The sequence below is a fragment of the Cuculus canorus genome, chromosome W (genome assembly GCF_017976375.1).
Source record: "Cuculus canorus isolate bCucCan1 chromosome W, bCucCan1.pri, whole genome shotgun sequence".
In the NCBI taxonomy this organism is placed as follows: domain Eukaryota; kingdom Metazoa; phylum Chordata; class Aves; order Cuculiformes; family Cuculidae; genus Cuculus; species Cuculus canorus.
The window spans coordinates 1,883,247-1,898,260 of NC_071440.1; positions in this window are offsets into that span (position 1 = coordinate 1,883,247).

Below are 15,014 nucleotides of genomic sequence, written 5' to 3' on the forward strand. Positions count from 1 at the left end.
CTGCACCGCAGCGGCCCCCATTAAAAATGAGTGCTCAAAGTCAGCCCCCCATTGTGCTGCGCAGTCTCTACCCCATAAGACAGTGGGAAGTGACAGAATGTATGGTTTAACAGTTGCCACATGACCTTTGGGTCCATATATGATTACAGAGTGTAAATTTTGTCATGGGCTGGTCACTCCCCCCACCTCTATTAGAGCAGTAAGTGGTTTGATCAATGGCCAATCTGCCGGCCATTCTGTTAAAGAAAAAACTGTTACATCAGCTCTGCTGTCTATAATACGAGTAAAATATTATTCTTTGTTGCTCTGTGAGTGTTGTACTTTGCAGGTTAGTGTGAGTCGTGATTTTTGTAGTTTCTGAGTCCATAGAATCCCGGGCTGGTCAGTCGAGCCAAAGCCTCCTTCTCCCTGTATGCGGTTTGCTGCATGGGATACAATTGCTTGAAAACAAATCAGCTGAGCAATTCTAGTGCCCTTTGGTATAAAGCAAGGAGGCAGAGGTGTCCAAGCCATCACTTGTATTGTTCCTGTAAAGTTGGCATCAGTCAATCGAGGTAAAACAAACAATCCTTGCTTTGTGACAGATGATCATCCAATTAACAGTGCACTAAATCCATTTCCTAGGGGGCACTTAACAGCTGTAGGGATGAGCTGAACTGCAGTGGTTGTTAATTCTATATCGTTGGCGGTGGCCAGGTCCAGCCCTGCACTTCCTGCTGTGCTGGCACAGAGCTGGCTTGCATTACAGAAGGGTTCTGAGAGGGTATTTGTATCGGGGCGCTCCCTCTCACTATCGTGCTCGGCTGCATGTTTCCCTGTGCCCCTCAAAGAGCTAGTGGCCAACTGTCTTTATGAAATCTAGATCTGCAAGTGTTTGCATAATGTTGGCCTTTTTGACATCGCAGACAGATTCTGGGACCTTGATCTTGTCCTTCAATTTTTGAACCTACATGACCTCTATTTCTAGAAGGACACTGTTGTTGCAGATGTACTGGTTTTCCACAGCTGAAACAAGTTCCCCTCTGATTCGGTGTATGCAGGGCCGCAAAAACATCAGCTATTAAAGTTAGGTCATGAGATCAAGATCTGACATTTTGGCATGCTGCCATCATCTCAGTAAGTGACGAGTTTCTATTTTTTAAAGGCCGTAGAACTTTCTGACAGTCTGCATTTGCATTCTCTATGGCTAATTGTTTAAGCAAAGCTTCTCTAGCAGCGATATTGTCTACCTGCTTATTTAAGGCTTCATGTAGTTTGTCTAAAAAAGTCATGTATGGTTCTGTAGCTCCTTGTCGAATATTAACAAAAGACTGTACGTGAGCCCCAGCATCAGGGACATTTCTAAATGCCTTCAAGACAATAGCCTGTAATTATTGCAGCCCTTCCACTGGTATTCTGGCTTGGGCTACATTATCAATAGAATTGCCCTTGCCCATTAAAGCACCAAGCCCCACATGCCGCAAGGGTCTCTCCTGTGGGCGCTGCCAATGCTCCAGGGCTGCTCTAGCCACTCTGTGGGCAGGCCTGGCGGCTGCTGGAGTTGCAGGGTGGGGGCGGCCCCCCCTCAGCCAGGCGGCTTGGTGGCAGAGCAGTTAGTCCCTTCTCTTTTACAGCTTTTTGAATCTCCTTTATCACTTCATAACTAATTGGTTCCCAGTGAGGACCGGTGTCCCATGCATAGATCACAGGAAAAGCTTGCAACACGTCAACCTCCCCCCGGAGCTGTGCCTCCCTCCTGACTTGTGCCCATCTGTCTGAGGAACAGGGTGGAAACAGATCAGGCTCCTTCTCGGGGTCTAATTGATCTGGATCAAAGGGGCTGTCTTGATCCCCATCTGAGAGTGCAGAGGCAAGTGCAGTCAATTTAGACAGGTGGGAGGTTAGTGCAGTCGTTGACGGTCCCACACTCAGGTCTGTATCATCACTGTGCTCTTTGGAACCAGCATGCACCTTTAGCACTTCAAAAACATTCTGCCAGGGACTGAGCAACTTACTAGCCATTTTATCCACCCGAGTCACTTGATCCCATAGTCAAACTCCAATCTTATCCCAGGTTTTTTGCTCGAATGCTGAGCAAACGTCAAAAGAAGGCTCATGATCCTGAGCCCATGCCAAAAGTGCTTTAAGATCATTAATTTCTAGCGTTTGGTTTTGTTTCTTTAAAATATGTTTAAATAAGTCTATTACATCTTTCTGTTCCTGGGTTATCGTGTTCCCCATCACCTTATTGCAGCTCACCTTCCGTCCAGCAAGTGTCTACAGGTACACGCTGGGCTTTGTTTCAGCCCTCCAATTGTTCTCCAATGTACGCCACTGGACTGTGCTACTCATGCGAGCCTCCATTCAGACCCTAAATTGGGCGCCATTTGTGGCATATTAACATGCACGGACTCAGCTTTTGTTTCAAGCTAAAACCAAGTTTATAGTTACAAGCTCGTATTTATACCTTACAAAAAAATGTCAACACCTCTCCCACAAGTCCTTCATAAAAATTTCCACAGCATCTTCTCCTTCCAAATTCCTCGTGACCACTGTTATTGTTTTCAGGCCTTCTTGGTTTTGCCACCGATGTTGATTATTCTCAGGCTGGTGGCTCGCTGGATATCAAATGCTCTGCACCTCCTGCTCCAGAGGCCCAACAACACTCATGGCTATTTCTTGCTCACCATCTCTTCTGACAGAGTCCTTTGGGAGACAGTCCTTAAGGGCAAAGGAGCTTATGAGAGTTGGATGCTCTTTAAGAAGGAATTCCTGTCAGCACAAGAGCAGGCCGTCCCTGTGTGCCGGAAAATGAGTTGGTGGGTGAGAAAACCGGCCTGGCTGAGTAAAGAGCTCTGAGGGGAAATCAGGAAAAAGAGGAAAATATATGGACTCTGGAAGAAGGGGCAGTGCCGCGATTGAGAGATGGGACACAGCCTGATGCAAGCAATATGTCGATTTTATTGTATTCTTAACATATATTTATACTAGTTATAAGTGACTTACAAGCAACGCGTTTCACGCTGATTGGTTATAGTCCATTGCTGTATGAGCTAATATTTGGCATTGCTGCATAGCTACAGATATCTACTCTTTTTGCAGGTCATTAGCTTCTTTAGACAGTAACAATGTTTCCTCCTATCTAGATGGTTGCTATGCCATTTGCACGTAGCCCACGTAGCTGTTACTCCTTGCTCTTCTTTTCTTGAGGGGAGTTCTTGTATTTGGCTTATCCAAGGTCTGTGGCCGAGCTTATCCAACACATCCCCCTTAAACAATCTTTCTGTACTTTGGGTTCTTCCACTGCCTGTCAGACCTTGTCCTACAGGGCAGGCAACTCGTGAGGACTACAAAGATGAAGTGAGATCTTGCAGAGAGAAAATCAGAAGGGCTAAAGCTCAATTAAAATTTAGATTGGCCCATTCTATGAAAGATAGTAAAAAATACTACGAAAATATCAACAAAAAGAGGGCCAAGGAGAATCTCCATCCTCTACTAGACGCAGGGGGAACAATAGTGACAAAGGACGAGGATAAGGCTGAGGCACTTAATGCCTTCTTTGCCTCAGTCTTTAATAGTAAGTTGAGATGTTCCCTGGGTACTCAACCTCACGAGCCAGTAGACAGGGAGGAAGAGCAGAACAAAGCTCCCATGATCCAAGAGGAACTGGTTAGAGACCTGCTTGGACAATTAGACATTCACAAGTCTCTGAGGCTGGTTGGGATCTACCCGAGGGTATTGAGGGAGCTGGTGGAGGTGCACACCAAACCCCTTTCCATCATCTCCCACCACTCCTGGCTGACTGGGGAAATTCCATTGGACTGGAGGCTGGCAGATCGTAGAATGACTGGGTTGGAAAGGACCCACTGGATCAAGTCCAACCATTCCTAACAATCGTAAGCCACACCCCTCAGCACCTCATCCACCCGTCCCTTAAACACCTCCAGGGAAGGTGACTCAACCACCTCCCTGGGCAGACTGTTCCAGTGCCCAATGACTCTTTCCGTGAAATTTTTTTTCCTGATGTCCAGCCTGAACCTCCCTTGGCGGAGCTTCAGGCCATTCCCTCTTGTCCTGTCCCCTGTCACTTGGGAGAAGAGGCCAGCTCCCTCCTCTCCACAACCTCCTTTCAGGTAGCTGTAGAGAGCAATAAGGTCTCCCCTCGGCCTCCTCTTCTCCAGGCTAAACAACCCCAGCTCTCTCAGCCACTCTTCAAAAGACTTGTTCTCCAGCCCCTTCACCAGCTTCGTTGCTCTTCTCTGGACATGCTCCAGAGCCTCAACATCCTTCTTGTGGTGAGGGGCCCAGAAAAGAACACAGTACTCAAGGTGTGGTCTCACCAGTGCCGAGTAGAGAGGGAGAATAACCTTCCTGGACCTGCTGGTCACGCTGTTTCTAATACAAGCCAAGATGCCGTTGGCCTTCTTGGCCACCTGGGCACACTGCTGGCTCATGTTCAGTCGGCTGTCAACCATTACCCCCAGGTCCTTCTCCTCTGTAGAGCTCTCCAGCCATTCTTCCCCCAGTCTGTAGCGCTGCATAGGGTTGTTGTGCCCCAAGTGCAGGACCCGGCATTTGGCCTTGTTAAACCTCATGCCATTGGCCTCAGTCCAGCAGTCCAGCCTGTTCAGATCCCTTTGAAGAGACTCCTTACCCTTGGTCACATCCACACTTCCTCCCAGCTTAGTGTCATCTGCAAACTTGCTGAGGGTGCACTCAATGCCTTCATCCAGGTCATTGATAAAGATATTGAACAGGACTGGACCCAGTACCGAGCCCTGGGGAACCCCACTTGTAACTGGCCACCAGCTGGAGTTAACTCCATTTATCACCACTCTCTGGGCCTGACCATCCAACTAGTTTTCAACCGAGGAGAGTGTGTCCAAGAAGACTCCATCCACAGCCTTTCCCTCATCCAGTAGTCGAGTCACTTTGTCATAGAAGGCGATCAGGTTAGTTTGGCAGGACTTGCCTTTTGTGAACCCATGTTGACTGGGCCTGATCACCCAGTTCTCTTGCATGTCCTTCATGATAGCACTCAAGATCACCTGTTCCATGACTTTCCCCGGCACTGAGGTCAGACTGACAGGCCTCTATTTCCCTGGATCCTCCCTGCAACCCTTCTTGTAGATGGGCACAACATCAGGCAGCCTCTAGTCTGGTGGAACTTCCCCAGTCAGCCAGGACTGCCGGAAGATGATGGAAAAGGGTTTGGAAAGGACATCCGCCAGCTCCTTCAATACTCTTGGGTGGATCCCATCCAGCCCCATAGACTTGTGGGTGTCTAACTGGGCAAGCAAGTCTCTAACCACCTCCTCTTGGGTCATGGGAGCCACATTCTGCTCCTCTAACTCCTGGGTTTGTTCACAGAGGGAACAACTCTCCTTGCTATTAAAGACTGAGGCAAAGAAGGCACCAAGTACCTCAGCCTTGTCCTCATCCCCTGTCACTGTTGTTCCTTCTGTATCCAATAGGGACTGAATATTCTCCCCAGTCCTCCTTTTCTTGTTGATGTATTTGTAGAAAGATTTTTTATTATCTTTCTTCGACTTAGCCACTTTGATTTCTTGTTGGGCCTTAGCCCTCCTGATTTTTTCCCTGCACGATCTCACTTCCTCCCTGTAGTCCACCCAAGACGCTTGTCCCTTCTTCCAAAGCTCATAGACATTCCTCTTCTTTTTGATGCCTCTCAAGATCTTCCTACTCAACCAAGCTGTTTTTTTCCCCTGCCGGCTCCTTTTCCAGAACATGGAGATGGCTTCCTCCTGAGCTGCTACATGGAAGTTACATCCATTTACAAGAAGGGATGGATGGAGGATCCAGGGAACTCCAGACCTGTCAGCCTGATTTCAGTGCCAGGGAAGGTCATGGAGCAGGTCATCTTGGGAGCCATCTCACAGCACACACAAGACAATCGGGTGATCAGGCCCATTCAGCATGGGTTTAGGAAACGCAGATCTTGCCAAAATAACTTGATCTCCTGTGACAAGGTGACCCACTTGATGGATGAGGGACAGGCTGTGGATGTAGTAGATCTGGAGAACATGGGTTATGAGGAGTGGCTGAGGGAATTGGGGTTGTTTAGCCTGGAGAAGAGGAGGCTGAGGGGAGACCCCATTGCTCTCTACAACTACCTAAAAGGAGGTTGCAGAGTGGTGAGTGTTGTTCTCTTCTCCCAGGTCACAGGTGATAGAATGAGAGGGAATGGCCTCAAGCTGCATCATGGACAGTTTAGATTGGACATCAGGAAAAATTTCTTCAATGAAAGGGTTCTCAGGCACGGGCAGAGGCTGTCCATGGAGGTGGTGGAGTCCCTATCCCTGAATATGTTTAAAAGGCGGGGAGGTGAGTTGCAAGTTAGCTGGTCCTTTTCCAGCTAGCTTCAGGCTGTGAGTGTAGTTAAAAGTACTTGGTGTGTGGCCCTATCCACCTAGGAGTTGAGGTTCATGAGGAGGTGCTGTAGGCTGAGTTACCCCTGGATCCTTGGGATTAGAATTATTACACTTGCCAATCATTTTCAGTGGGATACTTAGTATTACACCCTTGAGCTGCGAAAGCTGATAAATTTGCATTCTGAATGTTAGTTTGGAATGCATCTTGCATAAAAGAATCCAAACTCAAAATTAAAACATTTCTTAAAGTCTCCTTCATCCAAATTCTCCCCCACCACTCCATGATCGTGCAAACGCCCCACCCGAGAGTGTAGAGCTTCCCTGGCTTCTGTCTAAACCTTTCAGTTATACCATTTAGCTCATGTTCTGTCAGGATACCACTGCACACCTGCTCCCATAATCACTGAATGCACTTTCTTATGATTTAGTTGTCCTCTTGTTTTCTTGTATTTATACTGTGCAACCCTCACTGCAGCTCTTTCAGCTACGGTCTGATAAGCTTCTAACTTATCAGCAAGCAACTTAGTCTGACACTGTAACACTACGATTTGATTCTGCAAATCAAATATCTGTTGCTCCATGTGGGAGCATTCAAACAATAACCGCTCTTTGTCCGTGCTGTCTCTCATGTGCCATTAACATGATCCATGCTTACACTGTCTTTCCTTTTTCATTAGGTAGTTTCTGTATGCATTTTAACACATCTAATGGTTCAACCTTCTGTACCTGTTCTTTCCAATATTTGCACGGTCATCCCAGTCAAGCCTACTCAAGAGTAAGGAGTTATATGGGAGGTCTTCCTGTCTAGTAATCTCAGAGGGGGCATCTTCCCCCCTGCTTATCCTCTTGCTTAGATTTAAATACAAACAGTATTTTATTCCATCACCTGTCCAACTACGCCAAATGTTTTACAACAAAGGAAGCTTTTAGCAAAAATCATCATAAAAGCCCAAACTCTCAAATACTCTGTGAAATCAAGTTTTACTTAAGTCATTACAGCAAGAAAGAAAACAAATGATTAGTAGTGATCTGCAACAAGTTACCAGTAACAGCTTGTAAAGGCAATGGGTCTAATCATTACTGTAAGAGAATAAGTACAGTGTGATTAAGAAAGATAGATCACCAATTGCTTTCTTATCATCATCCAGATCCATAGTTGCTGGGGGTGGGGCTTTCTTTTTTGCAATGAGGATTTGGAGAGGCAATTGGGAAGCCCACGCAGTGCGTCCACTCGTGGGTGAGGTCTCCCCACCATTGCTGAGAGGGGCTTAGCCTTTATACCATCGAACAAACAACTTACATCACCCCTAAAACATTGAGACTCTGGCCCCAGCTGCTCACTGCCTCACTTTCTCATGCTTTCTTGCACCGAGAATAGCACAGCACAATCACACTGATAATAAAACAATTTCTCACATTCTTATGTATTAAGAATAGCACAGTACAATTCTAATGATTATAGCAATGTGAGAAGTTACCAAAGTGACCATTTTTGTGGCCCTCCTCTGGGCTCACTTTAACAGATCCATGTCCTTCCTGCACTGAGGACTCCAGAGCTGGACGCAGTACTCCAGGTGAGGTCTCATGAGAGCAGAGTAGAGGGGCAGAATCACCTCCTGTGACCTGCTGGCCATGCTTCTTTTTATGCATCCCAGGCTATGGTTTGCCTTCTGGGCTGTGAGCACACATTGCTGGCTCACATCCAGCTTTTCATCCACCATTATCCCCAAGTCCTTCTCTGCATGGCTACTCTCGATCACTTCATCCTGCAGCCTATATTGAAACCAAGGATTGCCCCCACCCAGGTGCAGGAGCTTGCACTTGGCCTTGTTGAACCTCGTGAGGTTCACATGGGCCCACTCCTCATGCCTGTTCAGGTCCCTCTGGATGGCATCCCATCCCTCAGGAGTGCATCGCTGTTACATTTTGGGGAACAATGTGTTGGGAGCATCCAGTCCCATTTCTCCCCACATTCAGCCCCATTCTAGTACTTAGCTTTTATTCCCACATTCACCCTTATTTCTCACATAATCCACCCCCTGACTACAGTCTCTCAAGCTTCACAATGCCTGAATGGGTTTGGGGATGACTATGTCCAATGGGACATCTATTATGGTATGTGTGCTAAGCATAGATAGTACACAAGTTACTTTCACCATTGTCATCCAAGTTCTTTGATATAATATTGCTAACAAGACAAAACAAATCAGAGATAGTGTCAAAAGAACAACAGTGTGTAGCACTCTGTTGAGGATGTCCATGACAGTGGACAATCATTTGAAGAGGGCGTCCCACCAACGATGTGCTGCATCCTTCTGTGTTCCAGGACGCAGTCTATTAGAGTCTGTTGTCCATCTTCACCAGAGTGAGCTTCAATCCAATAGACGCAGATAGTATTGGAATTGGTAAGATATGACAGGCATCGAATGTGTGAAGTCGCACCCTGTAATTTGAACAAAACTACAAAAAGAAATAATGAATGATTTGTGGTACGGTAACATCACAATGAGTTCCAAGACAAACACAGGCTTTGCCAATGTATCTCAAAAATGCAGAGGCTTTGTTCAGCATCAAGACACGTCTCAGGCCTTGATAGTGTTCCTTTCACAGAGGAATCCTTGTTGTTCTCACACAATGGACACACTCCCATTGATAGTTTGCCATTTATCATTCTCCTTTGGGGCCTATGCTCTGTGCTCTAAAGGATAGAGTATGGTTCCATTATGATTTAATCCTAATGCAATGACTGAGCATGTTGTGTATAATGAAGCATTGTGTACAGTCAGCATAAAATGGTAGGATCAAAGATAGAATTTACAAATATCACCAGGACTTGAATTTCTTTTCAAATTAGCTTGCATTATCTCAGATCAAATAATGTCCATGGGATGACAGTGTGTCCATATGGATACAGACGAAAATTCAGAGCTTATAAAATTACACCAATATCTGCTAAAAATCCCATTCACTACTGTCTGTGCCAGAGCCCAGTGGTTGCTGATCTGATAAGGGGCACTGGAATGCAGAGTGCTGCTAAATCAACTCACTGTGAAAGGGGAAAAAACTTTTCCTGTAAGAACACACACCTATTTTAAAACAGCTTTCTCAAAAATTTTCAGATATTTTCCCAAGTTAGGGTCAACAAAACAGTCCACCCCTCAAACACATGCAAACAGCCAAACAACAAACAATTTCCTTTGAATCTCTGAAAAATAAATGTGTTAATTTTATAAGTTCTTATATCAGTGCTTGGATGGTTCAAGCTGGAAAATAAGCAATCAAAGCAATTAAATTGCCAGAGGAGCAGCTAGCAAATTTATTGCAGCTGGATAAAATGTACTATTCTGTAGCATTTCAGCAACGTTTGACGACAATGCTAAGATGATAATTGGAGTTTTAAAAGGTTTACAATTCAAGCCAGTACCCACTGCTACTTGCACACTTGGTGTAAACATATTAACTTCAAATCTTTCTTCTCTCTCTCTTCACGTAAGTTTTCCACCGCTGATCACACTTTCTATTAAATTACTGTATGTTTTCTCTCTGCCAATTAGGCAGGTGTTTAATATTTCTTATATTATTTATACACATAACACACACACACAACAATAAAACTGTCTGCAGGAATAACAAAACAAATTTGTATAGCTGGTGCTCTATTAAAAATTTGAAGGGTTGTCCCTCTATATTTTAATAAAGTCTGTTTGAGTCTTCCCCAATAATCACTGGGGTGCTCATTATTTTTACCCAAATAAAATTGCTCATAGCATTAGATCCCCCTGCAGAGATAACAGGGTTAATTCCTGCAGTTTGCCATAAAACCAGCAAAGCTGCTGAAGGAAAAAAACTTCAAAAACTATCAGATGGGAGCCACCTTTCTCAAAGGGGGAGGAGGGTCTTTGCTCAGGAGCTTGCAGGGGTTTAAACTGGATATGAAGGGGGAGGGGGATAATATCAGGCTTGCCTGTGACGAGCTGTGGGAGGACACATGATGGGTGGAGGGATGGGCTGCTGGTATGGGCCCTCCACCTGCTGCCCTGGGGCATGCTGGGGATGCTGCAGAACAGTTGAAGTCCCGTGGAGATGAGCTAAGGGCTCCTTAGGCAGTAGGAGCCAGGAAGGAAACTTCCACAGAACACCATAAGGGAAAGAGGGGGTGTTCCACTAAGAAGGTGACATGGCCAACAGCCCAACTGAAGCACCTCTACACAAATGCACACAGCTGGGGCAGCAAACAGGAGGAGCTGGAAGCTACCGTGCTACTAGAAAGCTATGATCTGGTCGCCATCACAGAAACTTGGTGGGACAAATCCCATGACTGGAGTGTGGCTATGGATGGCTACAGCTGTTCAGAAGGGAAAGAACAGGAAGGAGGGGTGGAGGCATTGCCCTCTATACCAGGAAAGGGATAGAGTGTGAAGAGCTCTCTTTGAAGAACAGCCACAAACAGGTTGAAAGCTGGAGGGTGAGAATCGGAGACAGAGGAACCAACAGGGACTTTGTGGTTGGTGTATACTACAGTCCACCCAACCAAGGAGAGCCAACTGATAAAACCTTCTTCCTCCAGCTACAGGAGGCTTCACGCTTGCAAGCTCTCATCCTACTGGGGGACTTCAACCACCCTGACATATGCTGGAAAAGGAGCAGTAGGACCCCCTGGGACATGGTCCTCAGGGATGAGGGAGCAGAACAGAGCTGGCAGATTTTTCCATGGATGCTTCCCACAAAGCGTAAGAGCGCTCAGTCCCCAGATGCAGAAAATCAGGCAGAGAAGGGTAGAGACCAGTGTGGCTGAGTGGAGACCTGCTGGTCAAATTGAAGAGCAAGAGGGAACTGCACAGGCAGTGCAAGCAGGGTCAGGGAACCAGGGAAGAGGACAGGGACACTGTCCGGTTGTGTAGGGGTGGGAACAGGAAGGCCAAGGCACAGCTGGAGCTGAACTTGACAAGGGGAGTGAAAACTAACAAAAAGGGCTTCTACAGGTACATGAATCAGAAAAGGAAAGTCAAAGAGAATGTACCCCCACTGATGGATGGAAATGGTGACCTCGTATCAACAGATGAGGAGAAGGTTGAGTGACTCAAAACCAATTTTTGCCTCAACCTTCATGGACAACCGCTCTCCTCACCTCTCCTGGGTCAAGGGGCAACTAGATGGGGACCAGGGGGTGAAGCCCCTCCCACTGTAGGGTAGGATCAGACTTGTGACCACCTGAGGAACCTGAACATGCAGAAGTCATTGGGACCTGAGGAAATGCACCCCAGAGTCCTGAGGGAATTGGCCAATTTCGTTGCCAAGCCACTCCCCATGATGTTTGAAAAGTCATGGCAGTCAGGAGAAGTCTCTGTTGACTGGAAGAAGGGCAACATTGTGCCCATCTTTAAAAGGGTAGAAAAGATGACTCTGGGAACTAACGACCTGTCAGCCTCACCTCTGTGCCTGGAAAGACCATGGAATAGATCCTCCTAGAAGACATGCCAAAGCACATGGAGGACAGGGAGGTGATTAATGTCAGCCAGCACGGCTTCACCAGGGGCAAATCCTGTATGACCAACTTAGTGTCTTTCTATGATGGCGTAACCACAGCAGTGGACATGGCCAGGTTGGGCGGGTCCTTGGGCAGCCTGATCTAGTGGGAGGTGTCCCTGCTCATGGCAGGGGGCTTGGAACTAGATGATCTTTAAGGTCCTTTGCAACCCAAACTATTCTATGATTCTATGATAATTTCAATTGTTTGGAAGAAAAAAAATTCCAGATGATGACAGCATAGCTATGAAGAAAAACACGCAGACATGCAGCTATAGAAATTGAACTCTCATAAAGGACAATTACATTAGAGAGGATAGGCTCTGAATAATGGTTACTGTTTCAGTACTAAAGCAGGAAAAAAGAAGTCCCTAAAAACCTCAGTGGAATCCCTGACTATCAGCATGCATTATATAATGCACAATCAATTCATGCAGATAAGAGACCCATTTCAGGGCAAATGTAAGCATATTTTTCAAAAAAAGTCAGTTCTAGAACTACAAATTCAATAATTTGATAATGTATCCATATCACTATCTCCATATTGTGAACAAATATTATTCTTTACTTTAGAAATGTGTGCTCTTTTCATAATCATATCTCTGTTTTATACATACACATTTACTTCATACAGACTCTGTCACTGCACTAGTGATTCCTTACACCCATAAAATGAGATTTAAAATACATTGAGTTACTTAATTTTGTATATTTGAATACAAAACTACTTTAATAATTGTCAGCAAGAATAGATGCTAGTCAAATATTTTAAACTATTAGCATGATGTAAATGCATACGTGTGGGGTGGGCTTTTTTCTTTCTTTTCTTTTAATACTTAATTCTTTTAGGAGAGAATTGCAGAGAAGAAAGTCTATGAAAAGACTTGTTTTATCTACTGTACTGGGCTTGGCTAGGATAGAATTAATTTTATTCATATCAGCTCCTATGGTGCTGCATTTTAGATTTGTGATCAAAACAATACTGATAACACACTACTTTCCTAGCTTTTGCTTAGCTGCATTTGCACAGCATCAAGGTCATGTCTGTTCCTCACTTTGTTCCCCTCAGGGAATAGATTGGGAGGTGTGCAGTAGGTTGGGAGGGAGCACAACTGGAAAGATGACCCAAAATAACGAAAGAGATATTTCATACCATATAATGTCATGCTAAGCAATAAAAGGGAAAAGAGGGAGATTTAGGAGGGTTTGCCATCTTTTGCTCAGGAACTGACTGGGTATTGGTCTACATGTGGGAGGTGAGTGATTGCCTTTGTATCACTTTTCTTCTGTGTTCTTCCATTCATCCTTCACTTATTAAACAATACACACACACCCTGGACCACCAAGTTTTCTTGCTTTTATTCTTCCTTTCTTCTTCCACTATCCCCCTAGGGGGACAGGGGAGAAGTGAGTGAGCAGATGTGTGGTGCTTATCTGCCCATTGGGATTAACCCACAAACAAATCCCTTCAAAACCAATTCCTGCACATGAGAAGTTAAAAGGGCATTATACATCTCACTCACCCAGTAGTTCATCAGGTTGACCTCTCAAAGCAGTTCATCAATTTCAGTGACATTTAAAGTAAATATCTGGTCCCATTCATCTGAATAGTAAATTTATTTCAGTAGGGCCAAGCATTTAAACATGTAACTGTAGATTTTTTTAAACCACAATAAATTCAAGAAGAAATGCAGCCATTCTCTCAGCTAAATAAGACCTAGATTTTAACAGGAAATAAATTCTTACTCATGAGCAAGAGACAGAGCTACTTTTTAGTGGGTTTGCCTTTTTACTTGAACAATCCTATCAAAAGGTATTTATTTTCTTTACACCTACAGTTCTGGTGTAAGAGAGTGTTAATTTTCTGACAAATGGATTCTTTGGGTATAGTCCGCTTACAGAAAAATAAGGAAGAAAATCTTTGTGTGCATAGATATGCCTCTTCAGTAAATCCTTAGTAATTATGCAGTTGTTGAGTGGAAATAGGAATGCATCCTTTTTGCCTCCAGTTGATTCACACACTTTTTGTTAAAAAAGAAACAACAGAAGTGTGGCAGAGAAAAAAAATAACTTGAAGTTGTGAGCACAACACCACTTTAGCCAACTTTTCTATACAAAATGGTGAACTAGAAAATTAGTGTCCTATTATTACAGCAATTTATTTTTATTTTTTTGAGATGTCAGTGTAGTATGCTTACGCAAGCCCCCTATTCTACAGTTAAACCTCTGCACACATATCCTCAGACTCGGCTATGCTCCAGCCATATGAACACACTTGCAAGGTCAGGGACGCTCATTATTAACTTGTGCTTGCAGAATGCTCTATTTTTAAATGCTTTACAGACAATTCATAATAAAATTAAATACAAATTTACACACAAATATGTCACAACCCACGCTATAATGCCTGGCAAGAATTACAGAGCTTACTAAGAAAATCCAAGATAGGGCATATAGGGAAGGGTAATAAATATTTTATTGGATCAGGTTGGAGAAGATTCAATGCACACAAGCCTGTCTACTCCCACCACTTTTTCAATTATATCAACTGGTCTGATAAAATATATTACCTCTTTCCATAAACCTTGTCTTATTTATATACTCAGATTATCAGTTACAAAAAAATATTCCTATTAGGAATATTAAAAGTGTTCAGATACTTCAGAAGGATTCAAAGATGCTATGATCTATCCTTGTTAGTTGATTTCTGCAAGAACTGTAACAAAAAGCTCAGATGAATAAGAGGAATATCTTGTGTGGTTTCTCTGAATGTTTCAGGCAAGTGTTCTGCTTGTGCTAACAACTGAAATTTTAATTTTAAAATGTGATTTAATAAGTGGCATCTGAATAAGTTCAAGCATTACAGGATGAGGTTAAAAATCATGTAGCAAGATATCTTTACAATATCATATCTATATATTTTCTTATCACTCCAGGTTAAGAAGTAACTAGAATTCCAGAGAACAATCTAACTTTACCCACATGTATATGACAATCTCAAACACTGCAAGGCACAGCAGGGTTATTTTTTCCTACTATTGCAAGAGATAACATGCAAACTGGGAAGTTATAATAAGGCACTGTATAGATATAAATTACTAAATTCAGTGTGCCCTC